The sequence below is a fragment of the Triticum aestivum genome, chromosome 2D, assembly GCF_018294505.1.
Source record: "Triticum aestivum cultivar Chinese Spring chromosome 2D, IWGSC CS RefSeq v2.1, whole genome shotgun sequence".
Lineage (NCBI taxonomy): Eukaryota > Viridiplantae > Streptophyta > Magnoliopsida > Poales > Poaceae > Triticum > Triticum aestivum.
This window is the reverse complement of record NC_057799.1, coordinates 528916625-528934676: the sequence shown is the minus strand read 5'-3', so window position 1 is coordinate 528934676 and position 18052 is coordinate 528916625.

Genomic DNA, 18052 nt, shown 5'->3' with positions numbered 1-18052 from the left:
TACAAGGTCACAAGCCTAACGGAATCACGATATGCTGAGTGTTAGTGGAGCAAGAGTTATGATAAAATATTTATGAAATAGTTTCATTAATATTCGAAATAGTTTCGAGAGGAACAAGAAGCGTTTCGGAGTTACCGGAAGGATTTCGGGGTTTACCGGGTAATACCAGGAATTAACATATATGTGGAAAATGTTTTTTGGAGATGTTGAATTAATAATAAAAGGATCTAATAATGATTAGGAGTATTTTATATTTAATTAAATATCAACGGGCCTTAAAAGACCAAGTGGTGGAAGGATATTAGGCCTATGAGTTCCAATAAGAGCTGGTGCGCCCCTAGATTCTTAGGGAAGGTAGGGGAGCCCGAATTGGAGGGGGATTCCCCCTCCTATGGCCGTCGCAAGGGGGGAACCTTCCCCCCTTGCGGCGCGCCCTCCCCTCTTCTCCAACCTATATATACTTGAGGATTTGGCCCTTTGTAGACACAAGTTTTGGAGCCTCCTCTCATTCTCTACTTCTACACTGGTATAGCGAGGTGCTATACAAACGGTTTTTAACCCCTTTCCGCGATGACATTTTGAACCATCGCGAAGTGAGCGTGTGTGATAGGGGGGTCCTTCCCACACGACCCAGAAACCGTCGAGGATAGGGAGCCTTAATGCATACAGTTGTCCCTATAAAACTGTTTCTGATATCTCGAATATCCCAAACGCTTCATCCTTGCAACTCGTTTGTGCTCGCATTGCCATCGCAGTCGATATTATGTGGTGCTACGTTTACGATGCGCGGCCCATCACAAACGGTTCACGATTATATAACGTGTATGATAAGCAGACAATCACACACATTCACTTTTCCCGAACCGTATGCTGTGACGCCCGAATAGTTAAGCTACAGTGAAACTCTGCTAATGGTGCCACGTCACCACGATTAGTGTCGCTAATCTCGCGTTAGTTTAGAACCGATCCAAATTCAAATTTGAATTAAAGTCAAAACAATTAAAGTTTTCAAAAGTCAAAACTAAATTATTCCTAATGTGTCAAATAATCCATAACAAATGTTGGTGAAGAAATCATCTCTTAATAAAATACTTAAATGCACTAAATAAACTAAAACAGCGATAAAACAATTATCTAAAATGCTTTTAAAATAATAAGCAAATGCAAAATACTTTATTTAAAGTGCCAAAATATTTGGGGCTGTGACCTATTTAATAACACCAAATTAGTTGTTGCTTTTAAATTTTATAAAACAAAAATAAAAGAAAACCGAAAAGAAATAGAATAATAATAATAATAATAATAGTAATAAAAAAAGAAAAGTAGAACAAAAACAGAAAACAAACAACCAAAAAAAAAGACCCCCCCCCCCGCTGGGCTTCCTGGCCCAGCTGGCCACCCACGCGGCCCAGCCGGCCCACCCCGGCCGGATAACCCCACACCTATACCCAAACCCTAGCGCACACCCCCCCACGATCCCCCTCTCCCTCGTGTCCTCCCTCTGCCCCTCCCCCGATCCAGATCGGGATCGGGCCGACGCCACCCCGTGCGCCTCCTACCCACCCCCCGGCCTCGCGCGTCCTGTTGGCGACCTCGCCGGAGCCCCTCGCCGCCTCGACCTCGTCGTCCTCCGTCCCGCCCCCTGTCCCCATCTCTTCCTCGCGGCCTCAGCGAGCACGCCCGCGCTCGAGGACTACCGCCGTCGCCCCAGAGCTGCCACGCCGTCGCCGGACCTCGTCGCCGCCTCACCGTCCTCCTCCTCGTCTCCTCCTCGCCGGACCACCTCAAGCACCGCTGCCCTGGACCCTGCGAACCCCGGTGAGGCCCCGGGCCTCCCCCCTCCTCCTCTTCCCCTCCGTCGCCGTGCACACTCGCCGACCCGGGCCCCGAACGCGCTCACCGCGCTCACCGCGCTCACCGCACCCCCGTCCCCCTCCTCTCTGCGCCATCTCGCCCGCCATCCACCATGGACACGAGCTCGACCCGCGGCCGCGTCGACCTCTCCCGCGCCCTGGCGCCCGTGCCTCGTCCCGGCCGTCTGGCTCGGCCACGGCCAGTCCCCCTCTAGCCCGCGGCCCCACTCCGGCGCCGCCCTGCTGCTCTTCCGTCGGCGTCCCCCTCCGTTGACCGCCCGGCCTCGCTGGCCTCGTCCCGCCCTGCGGGCGATCGCTTGCTCGGGTGCGCCCGCACCCGCTGAACCAAACCCGCATAGGCCTCTTGGCCACTGCCAAACGGGGCCCACTGCCCAGAACGAGTTTTAAAAAAAAGAATTAAAAAAATATAATAAATAATAATATAAATAAAGCAAATAATAAAAATAAATTTAATTAATTAATTAACTAAATTAATTAAGTTAATTAATCATGTTTAAATTAATCTAATTAATTAGTTAATTTAATTAAACAGTAATTAATTAGCTAAACCCTAATTAAACTAAGCAGTGTATGACATGCGGGACCCACACGTAGTTGACCCAGTCAACTGCACAGTTGACTGCTGACGTCAGCATGATGTCATGCTGATGTCATCTTTTACTATTCTGGATAATGTTGATTTAAAATGATTAAATAAATCCTAAAATGATTAAATCTTTAGAAAAGCATATAAAATAATCTGTATCTCGGATGAAAATACTTTCTACATGAAAGTTGCTCAGAAAAATCCAACGAATCCGGATACGCAGCCCGTTCGCCCGCCACACATCCCTAGCATAGCAAACACGCAACTTTCCCCCTCCGGTTCATCTGTCCAAAAACGCGAAACACCGGTAATACTTTCCCGGATGTTTCCCCCCCTTTGCCGATATCACCTACTATCGCGTTAGGGCACATCTAGCACCGCGTTTGTCATGTTATGCTTTGTGATGCTTCAATTGCTCTGGTATTTATTGTGTTCCCCCTTCGTTACTTCTTTCCGGTAGACCCTGAGACCGATGTCGGTATCCCTGGGCTCGACTACATCGACGACGAACCCTTCTTGCCAGAGCAACCAGGCAAGCCCCCCCTTGATCACCAGATATCGCCTATTCTTCTCTATACTGCTTGCATTAGAGTAGTGTAGCATGTTACTGATTTCGGTTAATCCTATTCTGTTGCATAGCCTGTCATTGTTGCTACAGTTGTTACCCTTACCTGATATCCTACTGCTTAGTATAGGATGCTAGTGTTCCATCAGTGGCCCTACACTCTTGTCCATCTGCCATGCTATACTACTGGGCCGTGATCACTTCGGGAGGTGATCACGGGTATATACTATATACTTTATATACATGACACATGTGGTGACTAAAGTCGGGTCGGCTCGTTGAGTACCCGCAAGTGATTCTGATGAGGGGGCTGAAAGGACAGGTGGCTCCATCCCGGTAGAGGTGGGCCTGGGTTCCAGACGGCCCCCGACTATTACTTTATGGCAGAACGACAGGGCAGGTTGAGACCACCTAGGAGAGAGGTGGGCCTGGCCCTGGTCGGCGTTCGCGGATACTTAACACGCTTAACGAGATCTTGGTATTTGATCTGAGTCTGGCCATTTGGTCTATACGCACTAACCAACTACGCGGGAACAGTTATGGGCACTCGATGTCGTGGTATCAGCCGAAGCTCTTCTTGACGTCAGCGACGGAGCGGCGCGCGCCGGATTGGACTGGAACGCCTGCTAGGCTAGGTCTGCTTCCGGCTGCGTACGCAACGTGCAGGTGTGCAATGAGCGATGGGCCCAGACCCCTGTGCGCATAGGATTTAGACCGGCGTGTTGACCTCCGTGTTGAGCCTAGGTGGGGCTGCGACGTGTTGATCTTCCGCGGCCGGGCATGACCCAGAAAAGTGTGTCCGGCCAAATGGGATCGAGCGTGTTGGGTTATGTGGTGCACCCCTGCAGGGAAGTTTATCTATTCGAATAGCCGTGTCCCTCGGTAAAAGGACGACCCAGAGTTGTACCTTGACCTTATGGCAACTAGAACCGGATACTTAATAAAATACACCCTTCCAAGTGCCAGATACAACCCGGTGATCGCTCTCTAACAGGGCGACGAGGAGGGGATCGCCGGGTAGGATTATGCTATGCGATGCTACTTAGTGAACTTACCATCTACTCTCTTCTACATGCTGCAAGATGGAGGTGGCCAGAAGCGTAGTCTTCGACAGGACTAGCTATCCCCCCTTATTCTGGCATTCTGCAGTTCAGTCCACCGATATGGTCCTTTACACATATATCCATGCATATGTAGTGTAGCTCCTTGCTTGCGAGTACTTTGGATGAGTACTCACGGTTGCTTTTCTCCCTCTTTTCCCCTTTCTATACCTGGTTGTCGCAACCAGATGCTGGAGTCCAGGAGCTAGAGATCCCGAGGATGATTCTACATGGAGTTCGGCTTCGAGGAGTAGTTAGGAGGTCCCAGGCAGGAGGCCTTGCCTTTTCGATCGTTGCTACTTTTGTGCTAGCCTTCTTAAGGCAAACTTGTTTAACTTATGTCTGTACTCAGATATTGTTGCTTCCGCCGACTCGTCTATGATCGAGCAATTGTATTCGAGCCCTCGAGGCCCCTGGCTTGTATTATGATGCTTGTATGACTTATTTATGTTGTAGAGTTGTGTTGTGATATCTTCCCGTGAGTCCCTGATCTTGATCGTACACATTTGCATGCATGATTAGTGTACGGTCAAATCTGGGGCGTCACAAGTTGGTATCAGAGCCAACTGCCTGTAGGAATCCCCCTTTCCAACTCCTTGGCCGAAGTCGAGTCTAGTCATTGAAAAAGTTTTTACTAACATGGTTGTGTGGCTTACGGGCCCACGTCGCCATTGGGTGGTATTAGGATCTTTTACTCCTTGTCTATACTCTGGGACTCTGATCTCTCTTCTATTCGTGTTAAGTGAATTTTGCTAAATCTAACATTAGGATCTCGTTGTCACTTTCACCCGGAGAGCCCCTTATTACTGATGATCGTCTGCTGCACGTGAAGACCCTGAAGATACTCTCCGCTGATAACCCGAGTACTTGTGTTCATCGCTTTTGCAATTCCCTTTCATCGATAAACTCCTATGGATAACCACGTATACTCGCCATTCATACAATGTTTCTCAGTTGATCTTGTTATTACAAGATGCCCTAAATTGCTCTCCGTTGTTCCGAAAATCTTTTAAGCTTACTGCCTTGCAGTTCCTTACCACATGAATACCCCTATTGAAGATTCCTCGCACTTATTGAGTATCCATTCATCCCCAGTTGTTCGTATGCTTCATAAGATACTCTGAAATACTATCCGACCTTCTGAGCATCCTCTTCGAACTATTGCTCTGCTAATACTTGTATGCTTACATTATGGATGCTCCCATATCACTAACAATATTCATTAGTATCTTTTGACACTATCATTTTGATCCTATTGATTCAAGATGCGTGCGAATGCACACAATCATCAATCGATCCTTCTAAATTATCCTTCCGGCTCAGACGTCATTTGGATATGAGCTGGTTCTTGACCAATCAATGCCTCGATCGGTTGTGCTTCTATGTCTATTGAACTTATCCATCCTTGATCAGAGCGTCTGTTTCTGATCCTTCGCTTTGTAAATCATAATTCCTTTGCGATTGAGCTCTAAGTTACTTAGTTGTTTCTATAATCCAAAGTCTTTGCATTGATTCTTCCTCTGGTTGTGTGCCGATACTCACATCAGATCCTTTATGGCCCATCAGAACCTTGTTGGATTTTATCCGACAACGTCCTTCATATTCAATCACTTTGGAAGTTCTTTCCCTGATACATAATGCCTTTAGTAAATTGTATCCTCTCGTTTTGTCACCCATGCTCTACTATCGAGCTTGAGTTATTTGCCCCTGAAGCTTGTGGTATATGTTTCCACGATGCCCCGATGGGTTGAACCTATGCCTTTCATAATATGTGTGAACTCGAAAGTTTTCATGAGTCATACTCTTCTGGTATTTTGCCAGATAAAAATTTTCAACACTACAACTTCATCAAACGCGAGAAGTGAATGAAAGGTTATGCATTGAAGAAGTGGGAGTCGACCTTGAACTTTGCATTCATGCCCATGGACACGATGTAGATCTTATCATTAAAGCTTTTCTTAAATTAATTATTCCTTTGGTATAAGTTCATCTTATATCTGGGATCTGGCCTTTTGCAATCGTGGTTCCGACCATGTTCTCCTTTAAATACCATTTCTCATACAAGTTTAAGCACTTGTCTTCTGTAGAGCAATACCCCAGTCCAACCTCTACTTTGGTTTGTCGTCGAGTATTACCCCCTGGTATCTCGAGATTATCATGGAACTGCATAACTTCTTATGAGTTCTCCATCAAGTATTACATTCTCATTGATTCCAATTTTTCACGGGCTCCGAGTTATTAAACACTCAAGGACATCGATAACTAAATCGAGTCCGCATCACGATTAAACAACTCTTAGTAATCTCCTTTGCTTACGAGTTCGTACTCGATCACGTCATTCCTAGCCTGCTCGACTATGTCTTTATCATGCCGATTTTAACTGTGCTACCTGGACCTTCCTAGCGCACAAATTTTGACAGTGAGCTAATCTTGCGTCGATCTTCCTCGTCATATCACTTCTCCTTGAACAGAAAACTTGATTTCGAGTTTGTGTCCTACCCGTGGTTCCAATAACCTTTCGCTTTCATCATTCCTTTGACTTGATGTCATCGTCGATCAATTACATCTTCTTGAAAACCTCTCAACAAATTTGTCGTGATCATTGTCAACAATTTGACTTCTTCCAAGTTGTGTGTTGAAATTCAGGATGAGAAATACCATCCTTGCCCCTCGATGAATTGTGTTATCATCGACAACATTCTTGCCTCCCCCAACACAAACTTGTTCATATTTTGTGTTGTATCTTGATTTCCCTGCTATCCAACTTATGTTATGTTCTACCGTGGAGTATTACCATCTTTGAGGTCAAGAATGTCGTGAGCATTACTCCACCTCTTAAGAATTCTTGGTACAGTGATACTTCTCGCCATCACCATTCTTTCTTGGTCCCCGTGTTGTTTCTAAACGAAATACCGACAAATGGTCTGTGATGTGTAAATTCTAAACTTCTAGCAACCCTATTGCTTTGAAGTTATTGGTCTATAGTTTCATTCTACGTCTATGGCTTAATGAATCATCATTCGAACATTGATCGTGCTACCTAGCCCATATTTCGGGTGCACATTTCAACCAATGTTTAACTCTGTATGTTTTCCTCGAGCATACATCATTAAGTCATTCGATCTAGTTAGTGTTATCTCCTTGTTCACATAGTTGTGGAAATCCATCTTTTGGAAATCTCAATGGATTGTCGCTGAGTCAATCAGTCACCTCCTCACCTCTCCTTGATTTAATGATGAACCCTTGTTCGGAACTCGCTTCCATAGTTCATCTCCCGAGAATCTTCGATGTCGTTCCGACAATTTGTGTTGCACCTTTCTTCTCAGGCATCCTGAGTCTGAGTTATCCTGCCACCAATCAAATCTGAATCTCGGTCAGATATGATGGTTGGAACATATTTCCAAGAGTTATAACATTGGTCTATTTATGACCCGGTAAGGTGATGTCATGCCTAACACACCTGGCCGGAGGACCTATTGTTATAAGTTTCCCTTTTTAGCAAGGTTAGCTATTCTTCCATGAGGAAATTGTAAGACTTACTCTATAAGTTGTTCCTGATGGATCCTTTGTGTATCCATAGCCTGATCTTACCTAATGACCAGGTCAATGCTATCTCGAAGCATGTCTGTGGTACTCCGATCTTCAATAAAAACATTTGAAGCACAATGCTAAATTTTCGTTATCAATTATTCAAACACCGTTGTTTGGGTAATGTCATGAACTTCCTCTTCCCTAACCTAAATGGTTCTCTTCTAACCATTGTCCTTGGGAAGGATATACCCCTGAAATATGTGTTTAAACACATTTTCCTTTCCATTGTTCTGTTTAATCTGATAATCATATTTTCCTTTCCATTGGTTGGTTTAACGTTTCTGGTGATCATTATGATCTAAGCAGTATTAATTCCCTGCTTGTGCAAACACCTCGGTGTACAACTCTGTCAGTAAGACCCTGTTACTATTGTTGATGACATTCGGTAACCACCGATGGACGAGAACTTTGCCTATTGGTCTGCCTCGTTCAACGAGCAGGAAAATGGTTCTCTTCGTCCCTCGCCCTTGGTATCGATGTTGTTGCCGACATAACTGACAGGCTATCCTCTGACATGCCTTGCTTACATGATCGTGCAAGATGTCACCGCCCTTCCTACTTTCAACCCACATGGTGGGCCCATAACCCACATGTCCACTAGATCGAAACCTGACTCTTCTTTACAACCCAGATTCTAATGTATCCTTTGCACCTGGCTTTGTATGTGATTCACGAGCTAAATGCTATACCATTATTCATCCTGGAATCAAACACCATGTTATTCTCGTTGTTCAAACCCCCATTTTTTTGACTATTTACTGTAGAGCAACAGCCCCACAGTCCTTTTATTCCAGAAATTTTTGCCCAAGCCTGTTTAAATCCGCTCCCACTAGGAGTCGAACCCAGGACCTGGGGTGCTACTAAGGTCGCTGCAACCACTAGGCTACAGGCCCGTTCGCGTTCAAACCCCCATTCCCGCTTCTGTCTAGTCATCGAATGATTGCCTACCCGTCTGAAACTTTGGTACCATTGTATATTGCACTCAACGAATTCCTTGAAACACAACTCGTGGGGTACCTTGTGTATTTCCCATTGAGTTCACCGTCAGATGCCCAGCTTTGTGGAGATGCGATCTTCCGAAGTTTTTCCCCTTGGTCGCGTTCGTAGGACGATGGAGATCCCGAAGAAAGGATGACGACTTGATCATGATGACCTGAAGTAGAGAAATGAAGACATCAATGTAACAGATCGACCTCTTCGAGAAGAGCAACCAAGAACGAGAAGATTCGTTAGGATTTCGTAACCAAATCCCTTGCCCCTTACTCCCGCTCCTAAATCTCGGGACGAGATTTCTTGTAGTGGAGGAGAATTATGACGCCCGGATAGTTAAGCTACAGTGAAACTCTGCTAATGGTGCCACATCACCACGATTAGTGTCGCTAATCTCGTGTTAGTTTAGAACCGATCCAAATTCAAATTTGAATTAAAGTCAAAACAATTAAAGTTTTCAAAAGTCAAAACTAAATTGTTCCTAATGTGTCAAATAATCCATAATAAATGTTGGTGAAGAAATCATCTCTTAATAAAATACTTAAATGCACTAAATAAACTAAAACAGCGATAAAACAATTATCTAAAATGCTTTTAAAATAATAAGCAAATGCAAAATACTTTATTTAAAGTGCCAAAATATTTGGGGCCGTGACCTATTTTATAACACCAAATTAGTTGTTGCTTTTAAATTTTATAAAACAAAAATAAAAGAAAACCGAAAAGAAATAGAATAATAATAATAATAATAATAAAAGAAAAGTAGAACAAAAACAGAAAAACAATAAAAACAAAAGACCCCCCCCCCCTCCCTCGCTGGGCCTCCTGGCCCAGCTGGCCACCCACGCGGCCCAGCCGGCCCACCCCGGCCGGATAACCCCACACCTATACCCAAACCCTAGCGCACACCCCCCACGACCCCCCACGATCCCCCTCTCCCTCGTGTCCTTCCTCTGCCCCTCCCCCGATCCAGATCGGGATCGGGCCGACGCCACCCCGTGCGCCTCCTACCCACCCCCCGGCCCCGCGCGTCCTGTTGGCGACCTCGCCGAAGCCCCTCGCCGCCTCGACCTCATCGTCATCCGTCGCCGCCCCCCGTCCCCATCTCTTCCTCGCGGCCTCAGCGAGCACGCCTGCGCTCGAGGACTACCGCCGTCGCCCCAGAGATGCCACGCCGTCGCCGGACCTCGTCGCCGCCTCACCGTCCTCCTCCTCGTCTCCTCCTCGCCGGACCACCTCAAGCACCGCTGCCCTGGACCCTGCGAACCCCGGTGAGGCCCCGGGCCTTCCCCCTCCTCCTCTTCCCCTCCGTCGCCGTGCACACTCGCCGACCCGGGCCCTGAACACGCTCACCGCACCCCCGTCTTCCTCTCTGCGCCATCTCGCCCGCCATCCACCATGGACACGAGCTCGACCCGCGGCCGCGTCCACCTCCCCCGCGCCCGTGCCTCGTCCCGGCCGTCTGGCTCGTCCACGGCCAGTCCTCCTCTGGCCCGCGGCCCCACTCCGGTGCCGCCCTGCTGCTCTTCCGCCGGTGTCCCCCTCCGTCCCGCCCTGCGGGCGAGCGCTCGCTCGGGTGCGCCCGCACCCGCTGAACCAAACCCGCATAGGCCTCTTGGCCACTGCCAAACGGGGCCCACTGCCCAGAACGTGTTTAAAAAAGAATTAAAAAATAATAATAAATAATAATATAAATAAAGCAAATAATAAAAATAAATTTAATTAATTAACTAAATTAATTAAGTTAATTAATCCTGTTTAAATTAATCTAATTAATTAGTTAATTTAATTAAACAGCAATTAATTAGCTAAACCCTAATTAAACTAAGCAGTGTATGACATGCGGGACCCACACGTAGTTGACCCAGTCAACTTCACAGTTGACTGCTGACATCAGCATGATGTCATGCTGACGTCATCTTTTACTATTCTGGATAATGTTGATTTAAAATGATTAAATAAATCCTAAAATGATTAAATCTTTAGAAAATCATATAAAATAATCCGTATCTCGGATGAAAATACTTTCTACATGAAAGTTGCTCAGAAAAATCCAACGAATCCGGATACGTAGCCCGTTCACCCGCCACACATCCCTAGCATAGCAAACACGCAACTTTCCCCCTCCGGTTCATCTGTCCAAAAACGCGAAACACCGGTAATACTTTCTCGGATGTTTCCCCCCTTTGCCGATATCACCTACTACCGCGTTAGGGCACGTCTAGCACCGCGTTTGTCATGTTATGCTTTGTGATGCTTCGATTGCTCTGTTATTTATTGTGTTCCCCCTTCGTTACTTCTTTCCGGTAGACCCTGAGACCGATGCCGGTACCCCTGGGCTCGACAACATCGACGACGAACCCTTCTTGCCAGAGCAACCAGGCAAGCCCCCCCTTGATCACCAGATATCGCCTATTCTTCTCTATACTGCTTGCATTAGAGTAGTGTAGCATGTTACTGATTTCGGTTAATCCTATTCTATTGCATAGCCTGTCATTGTTGCTACAGTTGTTACCCTTACCTGCTATCCTACTGCTTAGTATATAGGATGCTAGTGTTCCATCAGTGGCCCTACACTCTTGTCCGTCTGCCATGCTATACTACTGGGCCGTGATCACTTTGTGAGGTGATCACGGGTATATACTATATACTTTATATACATGACACATGTGGTGACTAAAGTCGGGTCGGCTCGTTGAGTACCCGCAAGTGATTCTGATGAGGGGGCTGAAAGGACAGGTGGCTCCATCCCGGTAGAGGTGGGCCTGGGTTCCTGACGGCCCCCGACTGTTACTTTATGGCGGAGCGACAGGGCAGGTTGAGATCACCTAGGAGAGAGGTGGGCCTGGCCCTGGTCGGCGTTCGCGGATACTTAACACGCTTAACGAGATCTTGGTATTTGATCTGAGTCTGGCCATTTGGTCTATACGCACTAACCAACTACGCGGGAACAGTTATGGGCACTCGGCGTCGTGGTATCAGCCGAATCTCTTCTTGACGTCAGCGACGGAGCGGCGCACGCCGGATTGGACTAGAACGCCTGCTAGGCTAGGTCTGCTTCCGGCCGCGTACACAACGTGCAGGTGTGCAATGGGCGATGGGCCCAGACCCCTGCGCGCATAGGATTTAGACCGGCGTGTTGACCTCTTTGTTGAGCCAAGGTGGGGCTGCGACGTGTTGATCTTCCGCGGCCGGGCATGACCCAGAAAAGTGTGTCCGGCCAAATGGGATCGAGCGTGTTGGGTTATGTGGTGCACCCCTGCAGGGAAGTTTATCTATTCGAATAGCCGTGTCCCTCGGTAAAAGGACGACCCGGAGTTGTACCTTGACCTTATGGCAACTAGAACCGGATACTTAATAAAATACACCCTTCCAAGTGCCAGATACAACCCGGTGATCGCTCTCTAACAGGGCGACGAGGAGGGGATCACCGGGTAGGATTATGCTATGCGATGCTACTTGGTGAACTTACCATCTACTCTCTTCTACATGCTGCAAGATGGAGGTGGCCAGAAGCGTAGTCTTCGACAAGACTAGCTATCCCCCCTTATTCTGGCATTCTGCAGTTCAGTCCACCGATATGGTCCTTTACACATATACCCATGCATATGTAGTGTAGCTCCTTGCTTGTGAGTACTTTGGATGAGTACTCACGGTTGCTTTTCTCCCTCTTTTCCCCTTTCTATACCTGGTTGTCGCAACCAGATGTTGGAGTCCAGGAGCTAGAGATCCCGAGGATGATTCTACATGGAGTTCGGCTTCGAGGAGTAGTTAGGAGGTCCCAAGTAGGAGGCCTTGCCTTTTTGATCGTTGCTACTTTTGTGCTAGCCTTCTTAAGGCAAACTTGTTTAACTTATGTCTGTACTCAGATATTGTTGCTTCCACTGACTCGTCTATGATCGAGCAATTGTATTCGAGCCCTCAAGGCCCCTGGCTTGTATTATGATGCTTGTATGACTTATTTATGTTGTAGAGTTGTGTTGTGATATCTTCCCGTGAGTCCCTGATCTTGATCGTACACATTTGCGTGCATGATTAGTGTACGATTGAATCGGGGGCGTCACAATGCGATAACTAATTAAGAAGATTAACTAATCATCGTATGAGTGTCGGATAGGATTACGAAACGTCGCACTTTTGTAACATCGTCGTACATGATAACTATCGCACATGCTATTCTGTGGTGCAACGTTTACGATGTGTACCACATCAGAAACAGTTCATGGTTGCAAATCGTGTACGATAAGGCAATTATCACAAACGTTTAGTTTGCCCACATCGTTTGTGATATTGTCTGACATCACACACACTTTGCAAACAGCAACTGTGTGCATGCTCGCACACATTTCCTCTCTGTGAACCGTGTTGGATTATGGTGTATATCACAAACATTTGTGTTTTATCGACCATGTGCGCCGTAACGACCTATAGAGCGTAATTTCACCGCAATTTAATTGCTGCTATTTCAAATTGTACCGGATTTGAATTTGAAAGTATGCTATAGCTTTATTCATATCCATCAGGTTGAAAGAACCAATGCATTATTCAATTCACAGGTACATATGTTCAAGAATTACATAAGCATCAAATAAAGAATGACGAACCACAGTTGTATACTTGTACTATTAAAGATGGTAAAGAAAGAGGCGAAGTACATTCTAGTTGCTGAACAAGGTGAAGCGGAATGCCCATATTGTGCCCTCCTCCATGTAGAAGGCACACACGACTCTAGTCCAACCCCTTGTGATGGACGACCGCCCATCCTTCACTGTCTTCATGAACACATCTAGATAATCATCGTGTTCTGGTAGAAATACTTTAACCTTTGCATGCCACCAATCATGTAGTTTGAGAGGTAACCTTGAGTAAACTGCTTTAGGAACCACTGTAAGGGAAAAGATTCAGCCACTGTCATCTAACACAACTCATTATGGACAGTAAAAGGAAGGCTGCAAAGTGTTTACTTACCATCCTGCAGTTCACTGTTGTCTTGGATAAAGTGTAAACAAATAGTTTAATTGCCATCTTTTTACCCATTTTACTAACAAACTTTATCAGCTTCCTCACTTGATGCTGGTTCATCAATATCTCATTGCCCCATACGGAGAAAGGGTCGAAGCAAGGATCTTTACCAATGACATATGTACCTAAAAGCACCAAGTTAATATTAGAAGCTAAACATCAATTGCACAATGATGTAGTACAACACTCCCTCCATCCCATTATATAATATCTTATAACATCCAATGTACTCACATATTGGATGAATTAACATCTTATATTATGGGCCGGAGGGAGTTTATTGCATTTTTACAAATTATTGGCTGATTAACTGCTGTTGTGGCCCTATTTGGATCCATGGGTTAGAGTTAGTTTGAGCTAGTTTGGGCTCAAATAGCCCTAAAGTATCCAATAATGAGGGCTAGTTTGAGCTAGTTGCATCTAACCCACCCAAAAAAATATCCCATCCAAGAGGTGCTAATTGGAGCTAGTTCTCCTAGTGCATTTATTGTGAATCTAACCCTGTCATCAAAACACCTCTTTGGCTAGAGTTAGTTCAGGGTTAGTCATGAGCTAGAAACTAACTCTAATCTCTAGCAAAGTTAGAGTATCCAAATAGGGCATCATCAGAACATTAAGGTATCACCCTTCCTTGTTGCTATGTAGCCTAGGATTGCATATTTAGACATTAGTACAGTGCATGTTGCTATGTAGCCTCAGATATATTACATATGGCCCTAGTTAACCTAATGATAAATGAGTTACAGATATATTCAGTTAAAAGTCCGATTCACCGATTATTCCCTTATCAGCACCCGACCTGTTGACATCAGATTTTGGCATGGCATAAAAAGCAAATAAGATGTCCTCGAGTGAAAGGGTTTTCAACATGAATTTTTTCACGTCGCCAAGTGGAACAACTTTGATGTTTAGGTCATTGTCATCCGACAATCATCTTAGGGGCCGAAACTTTACTCCGAGTGGTAGAATTTAGTGTTCCGAGTGCTTTTAGGCCGATTACGCCTTCAAGACGACCTCGGATGAAGGAGCACTCTACATGGATTGTCTTTGTTTCGTCGAGGCAATCGATTTTCATATATAAATCATCTCAATCCGAGTTTGTATGCAAAAGTTAGATGCAATATACTGCAGACTGACCTGAACAGAAATATGGCCCGATGTGACGCCCGGATAATTAGGCTACAGTAATTCCCTGCTAATGGGGCCACATCACCACGATCACTGTTGTTATTCTCCCGATGATTCAATCCCGTTCAAATTCAAAATTCAAAATCAAGGCAAACGATAAAAGTTTTCAAACATCAAAACTAAAATGTTCAAATTGGAACAAATAAATCCTAAGTAATAATGGAGGAGGAACCACACTTTTATAAAACGTGTAAATACTCTAAAATGAGCAAAACAGCAGCTAAAACCAATAATTAAATGATTTTTGTAATATATAAAATATTAAACTAATTTATTTGGGAGCCCAAGTTATTGTGACAATAGAATAAGTAATAACACTATTTTAAGAACTAATTTAGCATTTTATAAAACTATAGTAAATAGAAAGTGAGATAAAACAGTAAAAAGGAAATAAATAAAAGAAAACACAAACAGAAAAAAAACAGAAGACAATCAAAAAAAAGGAAAAGACACCCCCCGCTGGGCCAAGTGGCCCAGCTGGCCTCAGCCGCCCGAATGGGCCGGCCCACCCCCTACCTACCTAACCCCACTACCCCGAAACACTAACCCCCCACTTCCACCACTCGCTCCCCCCCACTTCCCTCGATCTCACCCACCTCTCTCTCCCTCCCCCGCGCGGATCCCGTCGGTGGCAAGCGCCGCCCCCGATGCCTTCCACCCGCGCCGCCGCCGGTCCTCACCGGACGACCTCGCCTCCCCGCCTCGCCCCGACGTCGCCCCGCGCCTCGACTTGCGCCCTGCCGGCGCCCCCCCCTCTCCCCGATCTGGACGCGCCGCCCCCGATCCCGTCGTCATCGCCGACGCCCGGCGCCGCCTCGCCGAGCCTGACGCCGCCCGGTGCCGCCCCGCGCCCCTGGCGCCGGCGCTCGTCCCCGGCGCCACCCCGACGCCCCACCTCGACGCTGCTGGACCCCGCCGCCCGTCTTCGTCCTCCGCCTCGACCACGCCTCCTCGCCGGACTCCTCCCCGGCGTCGAACCGTCCCCGTCGTCCTCCCCGAGCACCGCTGCCCTGTCCCTACGGCCCCGCGGTGAGGCCCCCGGCCTCTCTTCTCTTCCCTTTCCTTCCCCGTTCGGTCACCGCGGCCACCTGCCGTCGCTCGTGCGCCCGACGCCACGCTCCCCACGCCGCGTCCCGCGGTCGCCACGCCCCGACCGCGCCCGATGCACGCACGCCCCGCCCCCCACGCATCCAGGCCCGGCGCCCCGCGGCTCGCCCCGCTCATCTGCCGCGCTGCTGGCTCGCGCCCAGCGCCGCGGCCGGCCGCGCCTCCGCCCGCGCACCACCACGGCCTCGCCAGCGCCCCCCCCCGGGCGCCCTGTCGGGCACCAGCGCCCGAACCGCCCCGTTTGGCCCTAGGGCCACTGACAGTGGCCCCCCCTGGAAACTTGTTTAAAAAAAGAGGAATTAAAAAAATAAAATAAAATAAAGTTATAAAATAATAATAATAAAATTTAGTTAATTAACTTAATTAATCTGTTTAATTAAATAATTAAAACTAATTATTCGATTAATAAAAACTAACTACTGTTTAGTTAACCTGAGACTATGACGAACGGGACCCACGCGTCTGTTGACCCAGTCAACAGATGGTTGACTGATGACATCATGCTGACCTCATGCTGACGTCATAATTAATTTTCTAATTGAATTAATTCGAGAAATAATTTAAATCTTTATAAATTAATATAAAATAATCCGTAGCTCGGATGAAAAACTTTGTACATGAAAGTTGCTCAGAACGACGAGACGAATCCGGTTACGCAGCCCGCTCGTCCGCCACGCATCCCTAGCATAACGAACACGCAACTTTTCCCCTCCGATTCATCTGCCCGAAAACGCGAAACACCGGGGATATTTTCCCGGATGTTTCCCCCCTTCACCGGTATCACCTCATACCGTGTTAGAACACGTCTAGCTCTGCCTGTGTCCTGTTATGCACTTGCTTGCTATGTATTTACTGTTTCTCCCCCCTCTTCTCTTCGGTAGACCCCGTGACGATGTTGATGCCCCTGTGGTCGACTACGTCACCGATGACCCCTCCTTCTTGTCTGAGCAACCAGGCAAGCCCCCCCTTGATCACCAGATATCGCCTACTCTACTCTCTACCGCTTGCATTAGAATAGTGTAGCATGTTACTGCTTTCCGTTAATCCTATCCTGATGCATAGCCTGTCATTGTTGCTACAGTTGTTACCCTTACCTGCTATCCTACTGCTTAGTATAGGATGCTAGTGTTCCATCAGTGGCCCTACACTCTTGTCCGTCTGCCATGCTATACTACTGGGCCGTGATCACTTCGGGAGGTGATCACGGGTATATACTATATACATTATATACATGACACATGTGGTGACTAAAGTCGGGTCGGCTCGAGGAGTACCCGCAAGTGATTCTGATGAGGGGGCTGAAAGGACAGGTGGCTCCACCCCGGTAGAGGTGGGCCTGGGTTCCTGACGGCCCCCGACTGTTGCTTTGTGGCGGAGCGACAGGGCAGGTTGAGACCACCCGGGAGAGAGGTGGGCCTGGCCCTGGTCGGCGTTCGCGGATACTTAACACGCTTAACGAGTTCTGGGTATTTGATCTGAGTCTGGCCATTTGGTCTATACGCACTAACCATCTACGCGGGAGTAGTTATGGGTATCCCGGCGTCGTGGTATCAGCCGAAGCCTTCGTGACGTCAGCGACTGAGTGGCGCGCGCCGGATTGGACTGGAACGCCACTAGGCTAGGTCTGCTTCCGGCGCGTACGCAACGTGCAGGTGTGCATAGGGCGATGGGCCCAGACCCCTGCGCGCATAGGGTTAGACCGGCGTGCTGACCTCTCTGTTGTGCTTAGGTGGGGCTGCGACGCGTTGATCTTACGAGGCCGGGCATGACCCAGAAAAGTGTGTCCGGCCAAATGGGATCGAGCGTGTTGGGTTATGTGGTGCACCCCTGCAGGGAAGTTTATCTATTCGAATAGCCGTGTCCCTCGGTAAAAGGACGACCCGGAGTTGTACCTTGACCTTATGACAACTAGAACTGGATACTGAATAAAATACACCCTTCCAAGTGCCAGATACAACCCGGTGATCGCTCTCTAACAGGGCGACGAGGAGGGGATCGCCGGGTAGGATTATGCTATGCGATGCTACTT